The following is a 19,123-nucleotide window of genomic DNA, read 5'->3' on the forward strand; positions in this document are numbered from 1 at the left end:
CTTAAAACTGTCAAACTATGTCTGTTTTTTTCATATTACGTTAGTAAGAAAATGATGCGAATACTCTAAAATTTAGTTGTACTCAGAATCAGTACATTTCAAACACTGATTGACACTCTAAATCAAATAAAATTTTGAATTTTGATGTTTTATACGATGATAATATGATGTGGCAGTACCTTAATCGAACAACATTATTAGTCCTTTCATTTACTTCCCTAGTGTTGATATGATGTCATCTCATTTCATAAATGAAGCACATTAGACCTCGTAATTCTTAGTATTGTTTGCTTCTATCTTTCTTTATGACATAAGCTTGGTCACCTGAGCGACATCTACACAACAAAAAGTCGCTTTGCCAATTTTAAATGGAAAATCTTGTAAAAATATTGAACAGTGCTCTCCTTTTCTCTGCATCGTGTTCCTCATTGCTAAGGGTCGTGACCCGTTCTGAAAATGGTAGGGGTTTAATTGAGATACTAGATGATACCCGCGACTTCGTTGGGGTCGGGGTGACCATGTTTTTGCGGGACAATGACTCAACACCACAGGTTTATAACTTCGTAAGCTTTAGTTAAATGTTTTTGAAATTTTGTATATTTATTCTTGTAAAAATATTCGGCATAGGAAATATTCGAAATACCATTTAAAAAAAATGTACGTGTAAAAATTTACAATTCTCAAAAACAATTATTTCTATTTCAAAAACAAAAAATCCCTAGTGTGGTCGTGCGCTATGATATTGTAATAAACTTTTGATATAAAAATATGTACGCTACCCTACTTCAGTAGGCTACGAGTACCCATTATGTGACACGTAGACGAAAGCTCTCATAATCTGTAGACGTTTAATGTACAGGAAACGTAATTTCGTACGTAATATACCTACACATATTTTATTACTAGGAGTAATTTTTTCCGCATGTAAAATTGGATTGACTTTTTGAGTTCTTTTATTACCTAACCATTGAAGCCGTGGTCACATCACAAGCTGTAGTACACATACAAACCTTCATGGTGAAATGTTCAAAATGATAGTGAAAAAATAGTGATGATAGTGAATGAGGAGATCCGTAGGAGGGCACATAGTTCGTACAACCGATAGACGTTGGGGTCCCAAGGTGCTGGAATGGCGACCTCGCACCGGAAAACGCAGTGTTGGAAGCCCCCTTGAAACATGTGGAACCGCTTACGTGAAAGATTTATTACTAACTAGATGATGCTTTCTTGTCTAAAATTCCTCACTGCATGAAGACCAAAGTCTTCGAACACCTGCGTGTTGCCAGTGATGACATATGGATCCGAGACATGGTCGCTAACTATGGGCCTCATAAGAAAGCTCAGAGTCACTCAGCGGGCGATGGAGAGAGCTATGCTTGGAGTTTCTCTTCGTGATCAAATAGAAATGAGGAGATCCGTAGGAGAACTAGAGTAACCGACATAGCTCAACGGGTTGCAGAGCTGAAGTGGCAATGGGCAGGGCACATAGTTCGTACAACCGATAGACGTTGGGGTCCCAAGGTGCTGGAATGGCGACCTCGCACCGGAAGACGCAGCGTTGGAAGACCCCCCACTAGGTGGTCGGACGACATCATACGAGTCGCAGGGAGCCGCTGGATCCAGGCGGCGTAAGACCGTGTGGAAGTCCCTACAAGAGACCTATGTCCAGCAGTGGACGTCTATTGGTTGATGATGATGATAATGATGATGATGAGATGATGCCCGAGATTTCTTCCGGAAACTGGATTTTGGGTTTTTAAAATCATGTGGAAAATATTCATTTTCCGGAACAAAAATTAGCCTATAATCTGTGTGGGATGCAACATATCTCCTCTTCTTGCGCCTCTTGAATCCAGCAACTCCCCGCAACTCCACCTAGTGGTGGTCTTCCAACGCTGCTCTTTTCGGTGCGAGGTCGCCATTCTAGCAACTTAGGACTCCATTTATCCAGTTTATCGGTTTTTCGAACTATGTGCCCTGCCATTTCAGCTTCACGACCCGTTTAGCTATGTCAGTTACTATGGTTCTAAAAAAATCTAAATCTAAATATATAAAAGGAAAAGGTGACTGACTGACTGACTGACTGACTGACTGACTGACTGACTGGCTGACTGACTGACTGATCTATCAACGCACAGCTCAAACTACAGGACGGATCGGGCTGAAATTTGGCATGCAGATAGCTATTATGACGTAGACGTAGCTAAGAAAGGATTTTTGAAAATTCAACTCCTAAGGGGGTGAAATCGGGGGTCGAAATTTGTGTAGTCCACGCGGACGAAGTCGCGAGCATAAGCTAGTAAAGAATAATTGACAATATTGACAGTATGCGAATGAAAACTTGGAAATAAGACTACTATTTAGTTAGTGATTCTGTTCAACACAAACTGTGTTCTGGACAAAGTTGTGGGCAGCTGTTAGTCTTTGATAAAAGTTAAAATAAGCGCAGTGCAGTCGTTGGTTTAACCTGACGCTGCAACCACACGTTTTAATATGATTTATTTCGTAATATGATTTATTTCCGAGCTGCAACCGCTTCCGTTTTAAATTGTGTCCTTTGAGCTATAAGTTATTATCTTTCGTGAATGGGAATTGTATTTGAGCGTACATATAACAGCGGCTACGCACTCATCCGATCCGAGTCAGTGAAAACCCATACTTCCATACTAATATTATAAATAGAGATAAATATAAATAGAGCCTCAATAGCTCAACTGGTAAAGAAGTGGACTGAAAACCGAAAGCCCGACGGTTCAAACCCCGCCCGTTGCACTATTGTCGTATCTACTCCTAGCACAAGCCTGACGCTTAGTTGGAGAGGAAAGGGGAATATTAGTCATTTAACATGGCTAAAAAATGCGAAAGTGCGCCTGTGTCTATCTGTCTGTCTGTCTGCTAGCTTTTCACGGCTATCCGTTTAACCGATTTTGATGGAATTTGGTACAGAGATAGTTTGTATGCCGGGGAAGGACATAGGCTACTTTTGATCCCGGAAAATCAAAGAGTTCCCGCGGGATTTTTAAAAACCTAGACCCAAGCGGACGAAGTCGCGGGCATCATCTAGTACCGATATAAAAAAACTCGGACTGAACTCGGATATTACTTACGCACTAATCTATAAATCTTTGATCCGAATCTAAGCTATTCAGTAGAAATCTTTGACATTACACTTCTTATGTCCTGAATCCGAGGCACATCCGAGATAGAGAGAGAGAACTCGGATAACTGAAGTGCAGTAATCGCAATCGCTCTTTGCATTTCACGAAGACGAGTGGCTCGTGCTTGTGTTTAAGTCGTATCGGTATAAGTAAGGTACACTAAATGTGTGCGTTTGCGAGCGTTTGGTCGCAACTGATTGGTCCGATATGCACGCACACTTACGCAATGCACATGTAAACGACACCACGTTACCACAAGTAAAGTTCACTCGTCTTCGCGTGGACCAAGTCGTGGGCTATAGTATAGATGATTCGTTATGAGGAAATGTGTAGGTAAGTGAAGTAAAGAAAAACGTCCCGGTATACTTTAAAGTCAATCTGTTTATTAGTTATAAAGTAAATTAAGTACAAGCAAATGAGTTCACAAGGCGGCGGACATATTGAGAGAGAAGTGCACGCCCGCGAGCTGCGACAGAGGCGCCACCGGCGGCAAATGGGGTTGCCAGCTGCTTTTCTAGGTTGAGCCTAGATTTTCTACAGTAGGTAAGTGATTTGTCTTTAAATAATTTTGACTTCCCTTATAAGAAAAACTTTCGAAAGTTCTTATTGAATCTATATCATGAGAAGTTTGACTCATATTAATTGGTTTCGAACTGATTCAATTTTCCAATTTTCTTCATAGTTTATTACTCCGATGCAATTCAGAAATTCAGATAATTTATTGGATGTAAGTGAATGAGCTTCGTGATCCGTACGCCTTATATCCTCTTATACGGGAGGTCGGGGGTTCGACCCCGGGCACGCACTTCTAATTTTTCGGAGTTAAATTTCACTTGATTTAACGGTAAAGGAAAACATTGTGAGGAAACCTGCATGCCTGAGAGTTTTCCATAATGTTTTCAAAGGCGTGTTAAGCCTGGTAATCTGCACTTGGCCAGCGTGATAGACTATGGCTAAGCCCCTTCTCATTCTGAGAGGAGACACATGCTCAGTAGTGAGCCGGTGAACAGTTGATGATGATAATGACAAAGTCACGGGCAGCCATCTTCCAGTTCAAAATAATTGAGGTAAGTAAATATCAATTAAGTTGCATCCTCTCCAATGCTTAGAATGTTGGACATGTATAGTTCGCGACAGGTCGAGATGGCAATCGGGGAATGAGGCGGGGGGACGCCCCGCAGCTCCACACGTCACTCGCGCTCGACAAAAACGAAACCAGCTTCCTTCTAAAAAATTAATTAAAAAATCTGTTTTAGAATGCACAGGTGAAGACCTTTCATATGATACCTCACTTGATAATGCTTGATATAGTTATCTTACTTAGAAAATTGAAAATACTAATTATTATTTTATGACCACAATTTAATTTTTTTTGTGTGATGTAACCACAAATTCACGGGTTTCAGCCCGTTTCCCCTAATACCAGCTATAAGACCCACCTACCTGCCAAATTTCATAATTTCAGATCAACGGGAAGAAGTACGTAGGTTTCTTGACAGACAGACGGACAGACAAACAGACAGACAGACAGACAACAAAGTGATCCCATAAGGGTTCCGTTTTTCCTTTTGAGGTACGGAACCCTAAAAATAACTAAATTTCAATGCATTTAAAACTAATTAAAAGAATTTACTAGAATTTTGATACGTACCTACAATTAGCTTCACACCTAAACCGCACTATTCTTTATTTTTGTCAGCGTTAAAATGGCGACTCAGCACCCACAAGAACGAAACTAGCTTCCAGAAAATTCAATTAAAAACTGCACCAGCAAAGAATACCGCAGCGTTATTTTTCTAACTACATAACTTAATGACAAGGCGACTCGTTTTATTTGATAAAAACTGAATCTGTAATTCTTGAGAAAATAAAATTCTCAACGTCAAATGGTTGATTGAAAGTTATGGTACATATTATGGTAGTAAAGATAGCCTTGTCGCACTGTACTATGCACATGCAATTTAAACTACACAAGCAGCAAATTAACATTAATGAAGTTAGGATAGCAGTCACGAGCGAGGAATCGACTTGAACCGACCGAAATTACTAAAATTACAGCTAAAAGCGTTCGTGAGCAGCCTAATGTAGGAGCGCAAGACATAAGCGACAAGTGATACGTTTTGTTTAGAGGTTCCATGGCAGTAAAAATATTTAAAAATATTTATGTATTGCTGATAATTTTGACGACCTCCCTGGCGCAGTGGTGAGTGCTGTGGTCTTAATAGTGGGAGGTCCCGGGTTCGATTCCTGGCAGGGGTTTGGAATTTTATAATTTCTTAATTTCTGGTCTGGTCTGGTGGGAGGCTTCGGCCGTGGCTGGTTACCACCCTACCGGCAAAGCCGTGCCGCCAAGCGATTTAGCGTTCCGGCACGATGCTGTGTAGAAACCAAAGGGGTATGGGTTTATTAAAAACTGCCATACCCCTTCCAGCACGGCTAGCATGGGCCGAAGATAAAAATTATATCCCCCGATTTTATCCACTGCACAGGAGATAACATTAACTTCTCCACCCCTCAGAGCACGGCAACAGGGGAGAGGAGAAGTTTATCCCCGTTTGACATTTCACGGGGACTCGGGGGACTATTTATCCACCGTCTATAGCATGGGGCCAAATAAAAGAAGATAAACTGTCCTTTTTTGACATTTGAGAGGGATAATTTTATCCTCGAGATTTGAGGTGGGTATAATGCTCATAGAACTTTAACTCAATTATTAAAAGATCAAAAAACATGTCTCGCGCTTTTTTTATTAGTTTGAAATAGAGAATTTAGAACGAAAATAACATGAGCACGTAATTAGTGATGGAAGTAATCCCTTTGAATTTCCCGACGCTGAGTTCCGACACTTGTTTCGGATGGACAAATATTATGTGCTGTACTTGTGCGAGCAGCTTAATGAAGCACTAAAGCCGATTAATTCGATGGATGGATTCATAAAAGTAAGTACCTAAGTACTTACCTATTACCTAAAACCATCTTGTGCAAACGAATAGGTACCTACTTAGGTAGGTAGTAGGTACCTACAAATAGGTCCTACATGCGGCTATTATCTATTTATTCTACGTCCTCACATCTATAAGACTCTTGGCAGATGGTAGTTACCAGTGAGATACAAGTCAAGGTCATGGGATGACTATTGCCCGCGACTTCATCTGTGTGGATTTAGGTTTTGAAAATCCTGTGAGAACTATTTGATTTTCCAGAATAAAAAGTAGCCGGTGTCCATCCTCGGGATGTAAGCTAACTCTGTAGGTACTAAATTTCATCTAAATCGGTTAGACTGTTGGGCTGTGAAAAGCTAGCAGACAGACAGGCAGACACACTTTCGCATTTATAATATTAGTATGGATTATTGGAAATATAAAATAACACAATGACTCATTATAATAAAATCATTTATTTGTACAAAATAGGCAGGAGTCTAATTTAACAAAACAATTCTTAAATTAAAATACACACCTATATCATAGTTAAATACATAATGATACACAAACACAATAACACTTTACAAATTATAATGGTTCATCATAAGTGTTTTGTAAGAGTAAATATGTTAGCCTATTATACTTTATAGACCATTTCAGTATATCCTCTTACTCTTAATTTATTATTATTGAAAATCATTAATGTATAAATTGTATGTTTCAGAATTCCAATGGAACAACCAAAGGACAGACTAGAAAATGTAACAAATAAAGAAATCTCACATATCTATGGATCAAACCAGACTGCTAACTGTTGCCCGACAATAAAAGGGAAAAAGGGATGGAATAATAAATACATATTTGCATTAAAATATATTTCTTTAAGTACCTATTACCTAAAACCACCTTGTGCAAACCCATCCTTATATCTACTACTACTACTAGGGTTCTGTAGGGTACCAATGGGACCCTATTACAGTCTCAGCTCTCCATCTGTCTGTCTCCTGAAACGTAACAGGTTAAAGTTGAAATTTTGTACTTATTTCTATTGCTGCTATAACAAAAAATAAGTTTCTTCAAAAAATAATTTTGCTTTAAGTACTCTTTCTGTGTGATTGAGTAACAAACACAAACTCTTAGGCATAATATTAGGAATACCAATTAAAACAATGCTTATTTGGATGTACACAAATCTCTGATGTTAACTTAACAGATCTAAAAGTAGTGCTATTATCCTTAAGAAAAGGAAGTAACAAGTTTAATGTTCAATCAAACCACACTGCCATAGAATAACTTCCTATATTCATAACTATTTACAAATTACAAAAATGTACATATCCTCTACTTACTTTTTATTTATTTATTGGCATTTATAGGAAAACTACTCGGGGCTATTGGTTTTATAAAGTACCCACTGTGTACAAAGTGGGTGAAACGACAGTCTCACCATAGTCCACCACCGACACTTCAAAGATTTCCTGCCATAAGATAAAAAACATTGGCTTGACATGCTTATAAAGAAATTAGGTTAGTTTAATAGCTCAAACCATACCAGCTTAACCAATTTTAAGTGATATTGAACTCTTCTCAGTGCAGTGTGCTAAACTGTTAGTTTTATCATCATCTCAAACAATAATGAAAATATTTTATGTTGATAAGATGTGTACCTAACTTACCTATTCCAATAGGTAGGTACCTAAAGTTATTTTGAGTTTGTTATACAAGACACACATTTAATAGAACTAAATTAATACACGCATCTCTCTGGCTGGCCCATTATGGAGTCTTCAGGTCCAATTCCTGTTGAGCATTTATGCCCAACAGTGATAATTAATATTGAACACTTATGTGCTCATATATGTGACCGACGGCACTATTGAGACATTTCCCGGTGGTCCTACATCCCGAGCTGCCTCATCATACTTGTCAGTCAGTGGCCAGTGCCCTTCTTCAAGTACATATTTCCATGTCTGCAAATAAAACAACAATTTATGCATTTCTTTGTCGCTAACAATATCAATATATTATCACTTCAATTTTGTGTACTGACTAACACAAATTGTCTTTGTGATACTTACTGTGATAGCTAGGAATTTCAACTATTCGATTATTTTTTAATTTGGATAATTCAAAAGTGGAGTTAGGTTAGGTAAACACAAACAATAACAATACTTACGTGCATAATCTTCTGTGAATGTTTTTTAAACTATTTTACGGCTCCGGCTTCTAGCTCTTTTAAAATAAAAAGCAGCCACAGACGAGTTACGAGTAACGAAAACGAGCAAAATCAAAAGCACAGATAAAAAATAATAACACTTTGACATTAACCGAGGACTAGTCTTTCCCCGCCTTATCACCGGGGATAATTATATCCAACCCTGTGCCCATGCTCGGAGAGTGGAAATAACTATCGGAGGGGATAAAAATTTTATCCTTTCCTCGGGGAGAAAATTTCCCGGCCCATGCTAGGCCTGCAGGTTAGCCCGCTATCACCTTAGACTGCATCATCACTTACCACCAGGTGAGATTGCAGTCAAGGGCTAACTTGTATCTGAATAAAAAAAAAAAAAAAAATATATGTGACTAATGCTAAAACTATGCTTGACTAATGAAATATTTATGTATTTATGAGCCATTATGTTTTCTATTGTTTGGAAAGGATTTTCTACTGAAAATAGTCGGCAAGGAACTTTTATAACTTATGCGACCATCATAATATTATCCTTTCTTTTGTAAATCGTATAATGTAAACAATCAATTTAGGAATTTTACACAATAATTATTCTACACTAGCTGACCGGGCGAACTTTGTACAGCCACAGTCGATTCTTTAATTTTTTATTTTTCCACAGACAGTTTGTGAGTAATGCTACCATCGTATAAATATTGACAAATATTGACATTAATATTTATACGACACCCTCCACTAACACTTAAACTTTATGGTCGTGTTATTAAAGTTCAAATTGACTTTATTGTATTTTTACGAATCTTTTGTATGGGATTATAGAAAAGTGTTGTGTTTTGACTTTTTCAGGCAATTTTTTAAATTTTTCTCTCCGTAAGTACCATCCTCCTACTTCAAAGAATATTACAAATAAAAGAATTAGCGAAATCGGTTCAGCTGTTCTCAAGATTTGCGCTTAGCAATACATAAAATACTAGCTTATGCCCGCGACTTCGTTTGCGTGGAGTAAACAAACTTTAAACCCCTATTTTACACCCTTAAACTTGATCTTTAACAATGAGATTTTAACATAATATGAGCTTAATGAAATATGTCATACTGCTAATTGCAAAAATATTAACTACACAACTTCTAACTTCTAACTTCAAAACTGACAGACTTTCATACAAACTTCAAACCCCTATTTTAACCCTTTAGGGGTTGAATTGAGAAAAATCCTTTCTTAGCGGATGCCTACATCATAATAGCTATCTGCATGCCGAATTTCAGCGCGATCCGTTCAGTAGTTTGAGCTGTGCGTTGATAGATCAGTCAGTCAGTCAGTCACCTTTTCCTTGTATAGGTATACGTAAAATATATATGAATGGCATTATTTAATGCAATTGAAGAATATATTTATAATCATCATCGCCGCCTAATCCAGTGGCTCTTAAAATACCAAGCTGGTAACAAACCTATCCCCCGTTTAGAATTCACATTTAAAATATTATATCCTTTTCGGTACTCTCACAAACGAAAATTTTTATAATTTCGTCTGTGAAACCATTGGCAAATAAATAAATATTTTCTGTTTCTTTATGAAATTCTTCGTTACTTATTATAACGTCTCTAATTTATTTTCTGTAGGGTAAAAATAAATGAAAAATATAGCTTTAGTCTTGTAAAGCTGTCATTTTGTTAATTTTAGTGATTTAACGCTTTCTCTAATAACTTGTACCATACAAATAGGAAACCTCTCAAGCGCGGGACCGACGTTTAAACCTTTAGCGAGCGCCAACTCGGGCCAGTTTTCAAAACTTAAATTGCCAAGTTAGTTTGCAAAAGACGAACTATTTTTAGTCTTCATTTGATATCTGACGGTTCGCTGATGGCTTTTACAGTGCATCCATTATGTTTTGGGAAGTTTCAATCATGTATACTATCTATACATTAATCATATGACATGATCAGCCCATCGCCGGCTTACTACAGAGCACGGGTCTCCTCTCAGAGTGAGAAGGGTTTTAGCCATAGTCTACCACGCTGGCATGTGCGGATTGGTATACTTCACACACCTTTGAGAACATTATGGAGAAATCGCAGACATGCAAGTTTCCTCACGATGTTTTCCTTCACCGTTAAAGCAAGTGATATTTAATTACTTAAAACGCACATAACTTCGAAAAGTTAGAGGTGCGTGCCCGGGATCGAACCCCAGATCCCACAAATAGGAAGTCCCACGCAAAGTCTTCTTGGTTCACTGCGTCGGTTGTAGAATCTTCCCTTAGAGCTAGCGCGCACTACGGTGCGGCGAGTTGCGGTGTTAATTCCGCAGTGCGCACACTTCTATGTAGTTCTATAGTTGACAGATTTTGCGGGAAAAAAACGTACGGAAATTTTCCGTGGTGCACGCTAACTCTTAGATCGTTGTAGTAAAATCAATTAAAAGTTTAATTAAAATCCTTAATAATGACAATTTGTTTTGATTGTGATGGCATTTAGTAATTAACGAGCTGTTATTTATTTATGTAAAGTACCTAGTTTAGTTTACTAGTCTTGTTGGTTTAGGCGAAATCTTGCAAATTGAATTTAACAGAGGACTCTCGGTCACTTGCTCCCATCTCGCTCTATACAAACGTAATTTAAGAGATAAGAATTTCCAATAAATAAATAAATAAATAAATAAAAATCTTTTTTATTCGTATAAACTTTTACAAGCACTTACGAATAGTCGGATGCATCTACCACTGGTTCGGAATGCCTTTCCTACCGAGAAGAACCAGCAAGAAACTCGGCGGTTGCTCTTTTCAAATATTTGATATAGGTACGAGATTATGCCATATAAAATAGTATTTGCAGTCTTGTGCGTTGCTGGAACGAGCTGCAGGTCAAATCCACGCTCTTTTATCATTTAGATAATCTTCAATTGTGTAATATGCTTTTTTCAGGAGCATATTTTTAATAGATTTCTTAAACTTGTGCAAAGGTAAGTCCAAAATAGTTTGCGGAATTTTATTATAAAAGGTAATAGGTAATGTAACTTGATTTATTATTACTTTATGATAACTACAAATTTGGTACACGAAAAATGAAAAAAAAAACGCAATTTCATTTTTAGGGTTCCATATTCGAAGGGTGCCAACGGGACCTTATACGGGACTAAGACTCCGCTGTCCGTCAGCCCGTCCGTCCATCCGTCTGTCTGTCACCGAGCTGTACCTACCCTATCTCATGAAGCATAATAGGAAAGAGTTGAAATTTTCAACATAATGTGTATTCCTATTGCCGCTATAACAACAAATACCTAATAGAACTTTCAAAATGACTGCTATGAAAATTATAAAAAGTGTTATTTCTTGTACGTTGGTACGGAGACCATCGAGTGCGATGGACCGATTTTCATTTGAATACCAAGCAACCAAAGTCCAACCAGTATCCACCTAGTGGGTAGGGGTCTTCCAACGCTGCGTTTTTCGTTGCAAGGTCGCGATTCTAGTAACTTGGGGCCCCCACATCTATTGAGTTTTTGAACTATATTTGCCTTGCCCATTGCCAATTCAGCTTCCCAACCCGTTGAGCTACGCTGGTTACTCTACTTCTCCTACGGATCTCCTCATTGATCACGTAAAAAATTCCAAGCAAAGCTCTCTCCATCACCCGCGGAGTGACTTTGAGCTTTCTTGTGAACCTCCCTACAAGAGACCCACATAATATGTCCAGCAGTTTTTTTTTTAAGAATTAGCCGTGTTAAATGACTACAATTCCCCTTTCCTCTCCAACTAAGCGTCAAGCTTGTGCTAGGAGTAGGTACTACAATAGTGCAACGGGCGGGGTTTGAACCTCCGACTTTTCGGTTTTTAGTCCACTTCTTTAGCCGTTAGAAAAAAGAGGAAGCGTATCATGAATACGGTACGCTTGGTATAAGACTTTACGTCTCACCAAACGTTGCTAGAATTCGAGACTCGAAACACAATACCTACCGTCAAAGTAAAATGAACTTACAGAGCCTTGAATTGAAGTCAAAAATTCAATGCCACTGATTTTAATTTTGCAACGTTTCCGCTTGGAGCGCTGGCTGTAGATGTGTAGACAAACTTGAGATTTAAAACAAGGCAATTAAGATCCAGTTTACTGTAATGAGGAATGTTTTCGACACTCGAATACTATCAACGTTGGTGATACATAAAATCTCGTACTAAGCGTACGGTTTTCATTACCGTGAACCTAGAACAGTACCTAACGTGGCTAATTATCTTAGTTTTTCTAAAACATAAAATAAATGTAAGAAGTAAGGAGTTCTGCCAGAAGGCTATAATAGTAAACAATGAGGTGGTAGTGCGAAACAATAAGAACATATTACCCCTATCCGCACGCCATATGAGTTGTAACAAAGAGGTGCCATATTCTTAGAGATATCCATTATGTGGTGATATTCTAGTACCAAACATAATATTATAATATAAAAATTGAGATAGGCAAAGCTCGTACAATAAAATTGTATTTTAAAAAGTAAAGAAAATTCCTATGCTTGTGTATGTGACATATACGCCTAGCAACACAGACTATATAAATATAATAAAGATTTATTATTATTTATTATTGGCACAAGGTTTACGCACCTTTCGACACCTACCAGGCGTGCTTCAAAAATGGTGGTGCGTTGTTGTCATACTCATTATTTTATTACGAAAGGGTGTCTGTTACCTGTTACCGCTTAGCCGATTTTGACGAAGTTTGTTGATTACCAAAGATTTGGCAACATTGCCCCTTTGCCAAATTAATACTTTGCCCAAGTTAGCTGCCAGCTTTTGCAGTCAACTCGATAACCTTTTTTCCAAAAAAGAACACGAGCTCCGCGAAATCTTTTTATAACGAAAAATAAGTATATTTTACTTCATTAAAAATAATTCAAAGTAAGTAAACAAGTGAACAAAAAAATTTAAATCGGTTAATTTGTGAATACAACATCATCATTTTAAGCGTATTTCGTGAGTTAACGTCATAATATTATAACGGGTACATACCACGATTAATTTGATAATTTTAATTTGTCGATATTTCGATTTAGTTGCAAGTTGCATGAGTTGTGATCACGACGTGACTGGATGGCTGCGAGAGATGAAGTTTCACGGACGCGGACGGGACCGCTAGCGCAGCGTTTTCCTCGAGGTCTGCACCTCTAATTTCCGCAACTCAATGCGCCATCCCAATGCCGACATGTTTTCTGAATTGCAAAATTTTCTTAGAAGGCAGTAAAAGAAAAATAATGTGAGACTCTGTGAAAAGAGGGTAAAATTAGTTGTGCGGAGTTTCCTTTTCAGTGGTAGGCTTTTATGAAGCTCTTTACAAATGCAGAAAGAGGCCGTTAGTGTGCTTAGTGCTGTTTCTCCCTTGGATTAATTAGCTTTTGAGACGATGATATCGAAGCTAAGAGAAGGGAGTAAGGAAAAATGTGTTTGCCAATGGGTAAGAGGATATCCGTGGTTATGAGCGGTGTTAGACTAGCAGTTAACATGTTGGCTTCCTACTCCGGTCCGGGGTTAGATCCTGGGCATGCACCTTTTTTCGGAGTTATGTGTTATTGTTAATGTTATTTCGGAGTTTAGATTCTCAAAAATCGCGTGGGAACTCTTAAATTTTCCAGAATAAACAGTAGCCTATGTCGCTCTACAGGTGTTCAACTATATACATGTTCAAAATCAGGTCAATCCATTGCTCCGTTGAGACGTGATTGAAAGACTAACAAACAAACCAATATACCAAAAACCCGCCAAGTGCGAGTAAAGGTACGGACAGACGTGCTCAAAAAAAGCGTGCTTTTATGCTAGCTTAATGTTAGCATGCTCATGCAACTGTTCACATTTGCCAGCAATAAGCATGCTTAAATAAACTGTAGAGTTATATGTTGTATGTTGTACTGAGTACATGCTAATAAGCAAACCCTGTTCAGACGCGCTCGGAGCACGCCCCCTTCTACCCGCGCCTCAGGTAGCATGCTCGAAAATCAAACGTCGGTTGATTTATGAGCATGCTATAAATAAGCATGCTCATTACATGACACACGTGCTACTAATGAGCACTTGCTCAATAAAAGCATGCTTTCGTGCTAGTAATGAGCACGTCTGTCCGTACCTTAAGGCTCGCGCAACGAGGGTTGCGTACTACAGTCGTAGTTTTTCGACATGTTGCCTGATAATTCAAAAATTATGATGAATAAATAAAAATCTGTTTTAGAATGCACAGGTGAAGCCCTTTCATAATATGATACCCCACTTGATATAGTTATCTTACTTCAAATATTGAAAATACTAATTATTAGTTCATGACCACAATTTAGTTTTTTTGTGTGATGTAACCACAAATTCACGGTTTTCAGATTTTTCCCCTAATATCTGCTATAAGACCTACCTACCTGCCAAATTTCATGATTCTAGGTCAACGGAAAGTACCCTGTAGGTTTCTTGACAGACCGACAGACAGACAACAAAGTGATCCCATAAGAGTTCCGTTTTTCCTATCTGGAGTTTTACAACATCTTTGTATGAACGTAACATGTAGACACAAATGAAAGCTTCTTAATTCCACACAAGTCTTTCAATTTAAGAGTACCCTTTCCGCAAACTCACTCGGAACTGCCGAATAAACAGAAACAACTTCCACTGATACGGAACGACTCGAAGTTCTACTCGTTAGGCGGGCGTCGCTAATTTTAAGCTTAGGGTGTGTTTTCACTGAGCAAACCTTCTAAAGCCTCAATAGCTCAACCGGTAAAGGAGTGGCCTGAAAACCGAAAGGTCGACGGTTCAAACCCCGCCCGTTGCACTATTGTCGTACCTACTCGTAGCACAAGCCTGACGCTTAGTTGGAGAGGAAAGGGGAATATTAGTCATTTAACATGGCTAACATTCTTTATTTTCCAAAAAAAAAACAAATTATAGGCTAATTTTATCCCGGAAAATCAAAAATTTCTCAGGGGATGAAAAAACTACTGTAAAACTACGCGAAGTTGCAGGCAATATCTAGTGAAGTAATCACTACCCATATTATAAATGCGAAAGTCTGTTTGTTTGTTGGTATATTGGTTTGTTGGTTTGTCCTTCAATCACGTCTGAACAGAGCAACGAATTAACGTGATTTTTTGCATGAGTATAGTTGAGAGAGTAACATACTTTTTATCCCGGAAAATTAAAGAGTTTCCACGGGATTTAAAAAACCTACTTGCACGAAAGTGAAGTCGTGGGCATCAGCTAGTATTAGTATAAATAAAACATCCACTAACATTACATAATCACTATTTTGCGTTTGTTAATGCTGAGTCATCAAACACGTTCAATGAAAATGCACCTTTACATTCTCATTTATCGCGCTTAATATCAATTTCAAAAGTCGTGCGGTTCTTAAGTCTTGTTTAAGCCAAGGACAGAACTTTTAGAGATAGGACACATTAACCTGGTATGACAAGTAAGGGATGATTTATGCTAGACTAGGCCTGAGCCGTGCTACGACCGACGCGCAGACGATTCACGGATTGCAATTTTGTATAAATAAACCTAACACAGACGAGACTCGGAAGACTCGGATATGGCACGGCCTGATGTGACTTCATACATGTTCCGATCTATGTGTCTCGTGTGGCAGGCTCAGGTACAGCATGGTCTAGCATAAATCATCCTTAATTGTCCAAGAAAAAAAAAAGTAGTATTGATAATGGTAAAAAACTAAAATTAAAAAAAAAGTAAAAAATTATAAAAGATTATATTAAACACAAAAAAATTAGAGGTAGGCTTATTTTTTTATGGTCCAAGATCCCAGTGTCACCAGACGTTAATTTATTCAAACTTTGTTTACAGATACAAATTCATAAAATTTAAAAACATTGCAATTCTTTGCGCATTAATTTTAATAATATTATACGAGTACTTACATACTTAACTATTATTTCCCTGCCGGAAAATATTTCGCCTTATTGCCTTATTTATTAACTTGTTGTATGTAGAAGCTTAAGTGCCTTAATTAAAATTAATTCATTAGGTACATAACAAGAACTTTTAATGAGTGATTATTTTTAACAAAACTTTCCATAAGCTCCACGAGCCAATCTTCAGTGACATTCTTTCTTCCTTATTTACCTAGTTTCTTAGTTAATTAACGTAAAGTTCTTGTTTTATGTTTATACAAATCCATTTACTGTTTCGATTTATTATTGTTTGTTAGGTACCTACCTTTTTAATCAAGCAAAACACCTTGTTAGGACTTGGAAAATTATAAATACTATCTGTCCCGGCTTACTCACGTGTGTAGTCGACGTTAGCCCGACTAGTTTCGAACCCATCCGGGGTCCTTTCAAACTTGGAAAATTCTCAAATTATAATTTTTTATAATCACTACCCCTATAATAAATGCGAAAGTGTGTTTGTTTGTTGGTTTATTGGTTTGTTGGTTTGCTAGTTTGTTGGTTTGTCCTTCAATCGCAAAAGAGCAACGGATCAACGTGATTTTTTTCAGAGTTTTCCCCTCATGTCTGCTATGAGACCTACCTTCCCGCAAAATTTCATGATTCTAGGTCAACGGGAAGTACCCTATAGGTTTCTTGACAGACAGACAACAAAGTAATACTATAAAGGTTCCGTTTTTCCTTTTGAGATACGGAACCCTAATAAAATGTTACAAAAAGTATTTTCTTAATACTTATACAGAGGTGCAAATTTGTCTGAATTTTTACTTGTAACTAAAAAGAATGTTGAAAAATCCATCTTTGGAGTTAACCACAGTTACATGCTGGTCCAAATTCAACATTTTTCACTGTTTTAGTAGACGGTATAAAAGAGCCCGTACAAAACCTTTTTCGAATCGACTAAGGTTAGTTAGCGCTGTGTGCAACTTATATGCGGGTCAAAACTTGTCTGAAAGGTTTTATTTCGATATTTCCTCTTAGAGAGAGGGCCAGCGCATGCCAGATCTCCGTTACTTTATAAAAGTCAAAAAAGTCAAAACGTTTATTCAAAGTAGGTAAAAAAATTACGCTTTTTGATAGTCGGTTTGCATTTGTAAGAAAGCTGAAAGTTTCTCTGCATATTGTCCCCAACACAGGGAGGAACGATCAGCGTCTATGAAGTTTGGATCATGGTGGCTTTGGGAGATAGCAGGTAATAAAGGTGTAAAAAAATCTTACGTCAAAGTAATAAGTTTAATAAATTGTTAAAGGGTATCTGACAGGGGATTGCCACGATACTAAGCGTCTGGCAATCCATGACGTGATTTCTTACACTATTCCGAAGAACATATATTAAAATTAGACACTTATACTTTGACGTAAGATTTTTACACCTTTTTTGGTTCACAAATGATTAACAAAAAACTGTGTTAAGAAACTAAAAACATGCTAGGAAGTTGGAGATTAATAAGATAAGAGAAAAATTTTACAACAAAAATGCTCAATCTCATGATACGGACGGAACCCTAAAAAGATTACAGTGAGTTTCATGTAAAATGTACAAAACCCTATTTTTAAGCCGGGCCGACCCCTATTGTACGCACTTTGCTGTACTTTTAATTAAGAACATCAGATGAGTCGTACCATAATAGTCTTTTCACATTGGAAAAAAGTTTCTGTAATGTGCTAGCTACGAATATGCTCTCCACATAGTGACTCTACATGATGATCTAGTAATAATATACCAGAAGTTCTTTGCTTTTCAGACAGACACACTTTCACATAATATTATTTTATAATATTAGTATGGAGTATAAATTGAGTACACGAGGCGACCGACAGTTTACTTAAGTTTAAATTGTTACCTAAATTGATCCCAAGACATGTATGTAAAGCCCATTCGAAGTAAAGCAGGAAGGCCTGAGATTCTCTCGTGTAATGTACCAGAAAATGGAATTCCCTTGGCATGTTCTCGATAATATTGAGCATTACCCAAATCGGAGACTAAATAACGCGTGTATTAGGGCATAATATGGTAGGGCTGGGTGATTTTGGGATAAAGCTTTTGGGGCTCATAATAATATCATAATTCTAAATATGTATAGCATTTGAAAAGATACATTAATATACTTAATATTGAAAAAGGTCTTCGTGAAATTCTCTGTAATACTTTTGTGTTTTATATGACGAGGCATACAGCATTATACTCAGCTGGAATTTTTTTCAGGTCGAAAGAATGAAAAAAAAATCGTATAAAAAACTATGATTAAAAAACAGGTATAAAAAAGATAAAAAAGAATATAAAAAAAATATTTAAAAAGAAATTTCGACCCTTCGTAGTACAATAAAAAAAGCTTCTTTACTTTGAACTTATTTCTATTGTAAAGGGATTTTCACACAGCGGATCGATAGCATGAGATTGTCTCGACTAATGTACCAGAAAATGGAATTTCCCTTGTGTTTACGATAATATCGAATTTAACCCTGATAATATCCAATAACGCGTGTGTTTAGTTTAATACAAAGTCGCGGTGAGGTTGTATGGCCTTGGGATCTAGCGGTCTTAAGAGCTTAAGTAGCCTTTTCAAAAGGTATATTATGATTACATAGGCTTACCTACTTAATTTTAGGTTAGGAGATTCTTCGCATTGTTGCCTTTCTAATAAAACTGACACATCGGTTGGATGGTTTCAAAGTCTATAATGGACATAGATAGAAACATTTTTTGTGTTTTATATATTAGGACTAGCTGAAACCGGTTTCGCGCAAGTGGAATTTTAAAAATCAGTGAGGGCGTGGAATTCCCGTAAATCCTGAAAAAAGTACTTCTTCATTTTTACCCAAAAGTCCACATTGCAATTTTCATAGATATCTATAACTCGAAAAAAGGTGGACTTGCATACAAACTTTCATCTACATTTAACCCCCTTGGGCGTAGAAT

The 19,123-nt window shown here is 37.4% G+C and overlaps 1 protein-coding gene and 1 long non-coding RNA gene across 3 annotated transcripts in view; one reads left to right on the forward strand and one right to left on the reverse strand.

The window, feature by feature from the left end:
* The window catches only part of LOC117985893 (uncharacterized), a 112,403-nt gene that overhangs the window by 55,054 nt on the left and 38,226 nt on the right, over positions 1–19,123 (forward strand). The gene's annotated exons all lie outside the window — the stretch shown is intronic.
* The window catches only part of LOC138402940 (uncharacterized), a 354,014-nt gene continuing 341,940 nt past the window's right edge, over positions 7,050–19,123 (reverse strand). Inside the window, exons 2-3 of one of the 2 annotated variants that reach the window (XR_011237248.1) lie at positions 8,161–8,575; positions 7,050–8,052 (exon numbers count right to left, since the gene is read on the reverse strand). This is a non-coding gene — a long non-coding RNA (uncharacterized lncRNA). Of the gene's footprint in view, positions 8,576–19,123 lie in introns of both variants that reach the window. The other variant, XR_011237247.1, reaches the window with a different exon arrangement.

Source organism: Maniola hyperantus, chromosome 10, assembly GCF_902806685.2.
Source record: "Maniola hyperantus chromosome 10, iAphHyp1.2, whole genome shotgun sequence".
Lineage (NCBI taxonomy): Eukaryota > Metazoa > Arthropoda > Insecta > Lepidoptera > Nymphalidae > Maniola > Maniola hyperantus.